The sequence below is a fragment of the Microtus pennsylvanicus genome, chromosome 7 (genome assembly GCF_037038515.1).
Source record: "Microtus pennsylvanicus isolate mMicPen1 chromosome 7, mMicPen1.hap1, whole genome shotgun sequence".
Classification (NCBI taxonomy): Eukaryota; Metazoa; Chordata; class Mammalia; order Rodentia; family Cricetidae; genus Microtus; species Microtus pennsylvanicus.
The window spans coordinates 120,134,058-120,140,424 of NC_134585.1; the positions used below are offsets into that span (position 1 = coordinate 120,134,058).

Here is a 6,367-nt window from a genome sequence, read left to right on the forward strand (position 1 = left end):
GTGGATCAGGAAGACTGTACATGGGGGATTAACTGAGGAGGAGATAAAAACCACCAATGAGATTTGGCAGTGCCATCCTGGGGTCTGTGAGTCTGGATGGAATGAAAGGAAAAAAAGAAGACAGCCACACTCAGTGTCCTGCCTATCTCTGCTTCCTGCCACCATATATAAATTCTTCCACCTGAACCTTCATGTGGTGAACACTGAGGCCCCTGACTGAGAAAAAAAAAACCCACCTCAACCTTAATCATGTTTCTTCTTTTGGAAGGAATTCTTTTGCATGTGTGTTTTGGAGGAGAGACAAGGTTTCTAAGTAGCTATATAGCCAGTCCTAGAACTCACTCTTTAGACCAGGCTGACCTCAAACTCACAGAGATCCACCATCCTCTGCCTCCCATGTGCTGGCATTAAATGTATGTGCTACTCCGCCAAGCTTATGAAAAATATTCTTACAACAATATAGTAAGAGGAATAACAGCGGTGGGGGAATGGGCATCATTCTTTTATTTATGGAAGATTGAACCCAGTAAGCAAAATGCACTTGTGATGGATAGTCATGGTTTCCTACTTGACCAGAGAAGGAATCCACTAAACTCCTACAATGGAGGGCACAACTATGAGTAATGCTATGCTTAAGTTGAAGTAAGTAGATCACTTCCAATGCAGACTCTGAAGGTAGAAAGACACAAACATTTAACCTGGACCCCAAGAATGTAAAACACACACCTTTAATTCATATCTTCAGGCTAGTGCACACACCTTAAATTGGGGCACACCTTTTGCCTTCTGGAAGCCTGTGAAAATACATGGAATATAGAAGCTGTTGCTCTTTGTCTGCTTGCCCTCATCTTGCCGCAAGTCCATTCCTTCACTGGCATTAGAGAATTTTCATCATTTCAACATAGACTAGAGAATAACCTGCAGGTCTAACCTGCTGAACTGAATATGTACTGGATTCATTGACTTCCACTTCACAGGTAGCCAGTGAGATATTGTAGACAGGATGTTCTGTCCCACCTATTCCCACAGTCTTTCAGTCCCAAAGAAGCACACAAAGACTTATAGTAATGATAAACACTGGGGCGTATTCCTTAGGCTTTTGACTAACAAACCCTTACAACTAAAATTAATTAATAAATCATATCTATGTTTAGCCATGTGACCTGGTACCTTTTCCATGTAAGGCATTTTTATCTTTGTTTCTCTGAGTCAGATTACAGCAATGTTTCTGACTTTTTTCTCTCCAGAATTCTCCTAATCTGATAGTCCCAACTATACTTCCTGCCTGGCTACTGGACACTCAGTTTGTTATTCAACCAATAAGAGCAGCAAATCTTTAAAGTGTACAAGAGCATTATTCCACATCATTACCCCCTTTTCTCCTTTCAAAGAAAGAATCCTGACTCTAATTTCGTTTGTTTAGTGTTTTCCTGACTATTATCCATAACAATTTGTAACCAACATGCTAAACAAAAGAAATATTCATAATCCATTTTTGTAAGGTATGGGCTTAGTTTTCTAGACTACTTCCTGCTGTTTTGGTGTGTTGGTAATCTTATGAAGACCCAAAGCAAAATTTTAAGGTAATATTCAAATCCTGACTGGACTATTCTGTGAAGCTGTACTCAGCCAGCAGTCTTGAAGCTGTTCTGGATGTGTAACTCAGAGGAAACTGCGAGGTAGTTGCCCTAAAATGTTGGATCATCTGAGTCTCCATCCTATGCAAGATTTTTAAGAGGGGTCTTGCTTGATCAAACATGGTTTTTCTTAACCCAGAATGAACCCACAGCTTCTCATTTGCTGTAGAAATGAAAGCAGAACCCTTTCCAAAGGAACATACATTTGACTTAAATTTTGAAGTTAAGATATTTTTGAAGAGGGGGAGGGAAATGGGAGGCTGGGAGGACGTGGAAACATGTTTTTTTTCTCCTTTTCTCAATAAAAGAAAATGAAAAAAAATAAAGTTAGTACAATGTCCAGCACATCTCTTCTTTTGCTTTCTGTTCTGAGATGTTATAGTAATAAACACAGGTATTCAATAGACAGGCATTCATAAGGAAAGCTACACAACAAGGTAAAATGCAAAGCCCTAAGCATAAATATAATTTGACATATTAAATATATGTGTCAGTAAGTGTTGCTTTTTTCCAATTTTATTTCCTCTTGGGGGTGAGGAGAACATATAATTTTATGCTGAATCATTGAAAAAAAATGCTGCTTGCCCTTTCTCTACTGGAATTTAGTTCTCAGAAGTATAACACTTGATGTGTTCTCATAATCAAATTCTCTCTCCATTGAATCAGTCAGTGCTGTGAAGATAAGTAATCCATCAAATGTTTCAGCCATGTTTTACCAGGAACAATGTCAGGTAGAACCACGCAGTGTCTTAAATTATTTTACTTTGTGTCATCACAGGAAGAGAGGAATCTTGGAGAACTTCAGGGTTTCTCAAGCAGACTTTACATTTTGGCCTGAAGTTGTCAGCCACATGGGATGTTAGTTTTTTGTCAACTTAACACAAATCTAGACTTATCTGAGAAGAGGAAATTTCAGTTAAAGGTTTGTCTCCATCAGATTGTCCTATGAGCACCTCTGTGGGTCATTTTCTTGATTGATGATTGATATGGGAGAATCCTGCCCACTGGGGACATTGCTGCCCCTAGGCAAGAAGTCCTGGGTTTAAAAAGAAAACAGGCCAAACAAACCATGGAGAGTTCATTAAGCAGATTCTTCCTTGGCCTCTGCTTCAGTACCTGCCTCAGGTACCAGCCTTGAGTTTAGGCTCTGAATTGTCTCACAATGAGCATGTAAGTCAATAAACTCCTTGCTCCCCCCCCCCAAAAAAAGATATTTTTGAAACATATAGTTTAGATTAATCCATCAGCACTTATACTCAAATGCCTTGTAGCAGCTGTTGCTCCTTCCTCAGCAATCAAACAATTCAAAGACAAGACAATAACATAAAGTAACCCAATTCTCTGTGTTTTTTACATCTTTATGTGTCTTTTTAAAAATTCTATTTCTTTAATTATATTTTTAATTTTTGTTTTTTTTTTTTTGAGACAGGGTTTCTCTGTGTATCATTGGCTGTCCTACATCTCACTCTGCTGTAGACCTGACTGGGCATGAACTCACAGACCACCTCCCTCTACCTCCCAAGTGCTGAGATTAAAGGTGTGTGCCACCATACTGGACTACTATATTTTTTGAAAGGTACTCTCTATCCTGTTTTTTCTCTCCCAAGTCTACGTATATTTTTAAACACACTGTAAGCCACATAGAGGTTTTTTTTTTAATCTAAGTCTGTCTTTACTATATATCCTGATCTTTTTCTGAGTACACGTGGCTTTAATCTGCTAAGTGATATGCCTACCTTAGAGCTGCAACTTTGGTAGCTGGCTCCACCTCATTTATTAGCTATTTGAGATTCTAGCTTCATGGTGCAGATACTGGCGGGAACCAGATTTATTACCACAACTCTGTGAAGTTTCAGGTCCATGTCACCACCAAGAAACCTGATGGTGAGCCGGGTGGTGGTGGCACACGCCTTTAATCCCAGCACTTGGGAGGCAGAGGCAGGAAGATCTCTTTGAGTTCGAAACCAGCCTGGTCTACAAGAGATAGTTGCAGGACAGGCTCCAAAAAAAAAAAAAAAAAAGAAAAGAAAAAAGAAAAGAAGCCTGATGGTGGCTGCCCATAAACACCATTTCAGTGTTTGGTGGAAGAGCCTCTTAAAAGTGCTGTGAGGGTCTGTGACTAACACTGAGTCAGGCAGCCTCTCTTAAAGGAGCCATACCTCTGCAATCCACCAGCAAGCAGAGCCTACTGGAGTAATGATGGTTGCCTTCAAGCTGTGCTTGATGCTGTTCCTGTCTTTCTAGAATCATTTTTTTCATCCAATCAGAAGCCATAACTTTATTAGTGATAGAAACAGTTCAAAATCCAAACCAAGCTGTAGTTCCACTTTTGAAACACCAAAAAAGGTGGAGGGGAGAGAGAGTGTCCTCGCTGTCAAATAGTTGCATTGTTAATTCCATAATAGCATTTACAATATCATTACTGTTGATTTTCAGGGCTCACTGCTTTTGTTGTGGATACATTTGCCTGTGACACGACCAATTCTATGTCCTTAACTTCCATACCTGCTTCATCAACCTCTTCCTCCTCACTCTCCTCTTGTACTGTCTCAGTCTGAGTATTTTCTTGAATGTTTGAAACAGCTTCATCTTAAACTTTGAACTTCTCATCAGCTACTAACTGTGCTTGCTGAGACAAATCTTCAATCTTGACTTCTCCAAATATGAGGTAGGTGTCTGAAGCTGTGCTCTTTTATACATCTGGTTTGGCAATGACGAAGAGGACATTTTTAGATGTCTGGATAGTGACTCTAGTAACCCCTGCAACCTGCTGAAGACCCAGTTTGGCATAGCCCTCCGTGCTTTCTTTTCACTCTGGCCCTGCTCTGCTTTACTGATGGTTCTTCATCGATTTCAGCTGCAGCCGCCAGCTGGACTTGTTGTGTGGCTGCCTGTGTGGAGTCTTGTTCCTGAGCGCTGGTACTGATTCACAGCTGTCAGATTCTGTTCCCGACCCTGTCTCAGCCTGGGGCTGTGGCAGCTCCTGCTCTGTGGCAGGGACGGTTTCTGTGGCTTCATGAGGCATTTTGTGCAGAGGACTTGGAACTAAGATGGCGGTGGAAAGAGAGTGAACCAGAGCGTCTAGAATCATTTTTGTTTTAAAGCTTCCTCAGGCTTAATGTGGAAATTCTTGGCAAATGTTTGAGTGCCATTTGTAGACAGACCTTTCTGTCCTTCCTGGTTCTGCAGCCATTCAGTCCCAAAGAAACAACCAGAGGCTTATGTTAATTATAAACTGTTTGGCCTACAGCTCTGGCTTATTATTATCTCTTACAACTTAACCTAACCCATAATTTTAATCTATATTTAGCCATGTGGCTTGGTACCTTTCCTCAATAAGGCATTCTCATCTTGCTTCCTCTGTGTCTGGTGGTGACTCCATCTCTGCTTTTTCTTTTCCCAGAATTCTCCTAGTCTGATTGCCCTGCCTAAACTTTCTATTTTTCTGGCTATTGGCCAATCAGCATTTTATTAAACTAAAACACGTGACAAATCCATAGAGTATATAAGAGCATTCTCCCATACCATGGGATTAGCAGAACTACAGCCCTAACTCTTTCTAATGAATCCCGTTGTTCATACAAAGAGAGAGTCATTCTGTATTCAGTGACTTGGGGAATTTCCATACAGCATTTTTGATATGAGTGGATAAAATTTCCCAAATTATCAAACGTTGTATATGATTGTCCAAATAAGCTACCTATTGACGTAAGGGTCAATTTAGAAAACAATGAAGTATCCTAGTATCCTAGACTACTTACTCTGAAACTAGCATTGTAATTTTGATAATTTCAGAGACTCACATTTCCAGCCTCATAGAAGAGGGAACAGAGGAGAAACAGAAACTCAAAATATGTATCATGCCTATTATTGTGTCCCACAGAGTGAAGAGAAAACAAATACAATTTCTTCATTTGGATTCAGTTTATCCTTCAAACTGTCTCCAGGAGAAATGTCACCGGAAGCCATAGCCCCGAGCTGAGACTACAAAATGGTCAACATCCAGAATTTCTTCTGCAGGTGGACCATTAACAACTTCTATTTTATTCTGGAGTAAATGAAGGACAGCATTTGAAGCCCAACTTTCTCAACAGGACACAATGACAAATGGTGTTTGAGAGTTTATCCAAAGGGTTTCAATGAAGAAATCTCAGATTACCTGTCAGTTAACCCAGAGTTACTCAGTTCTCCAGAGTCCGATTGTGACATAATTCGAGTTTTGGATCATCAACTCCGAAGGAGAAAGTAGTGAAATTGTGCCAAGTCTAATATTTTTCAGGTTCCTGCCAGGTTACAAAAGGGGTTACAAAATGTTCATCCTTCAAGATTTTCTGTTCACCATGCATATTGGCTTCTCCCTGAAGGTGAGCTCACTCTCCCCTGCATAGGGATTCTGGTCCCAGACTCCTACACAATCTTTGAGGAGAACACACAGCCAGAAATCAAGGTTCCAAGGTGCACATTGTCCAATGAGCTAGGAGAGCTGTGCGAGAATTCCCACTTCGCAGACTGCTGCCTGGTGGTAGCTGGCCAGGAATTCCAGGTTCACAAGTTCATTTTAACAGAATGCTATCGAGTTTTCAGAACCATATGATTTGAAGGAGAACAGAAAGAACTGTGTTGAGACCATTGACCTGAGCCACAAGTCTTCAAGGCAATGATTGGCCTCATTTACAATCAGAAGGAACCAGACCTCCACAGCATGGCAGATACTGTGCTGGCAATTGCTG

The 6,367-nt window shown here is 40.6% G+C and overlaps 1 pseudogene; it reads right to left on the reverse strand.

Annotated features, from left to right (window-relative positions):
- Positions 1-4,046: 4,046 nt before the first annotated feature.
- Positions 4,047-4,680, reverse strand: LOC142853921 (nascent polypeptide-associated complex subunit alpha pseudogene; annotated as a pseudogene).
- Between the last annotated feature and the right edge of the window lie 1,687 nt (positions 4,681-6,367).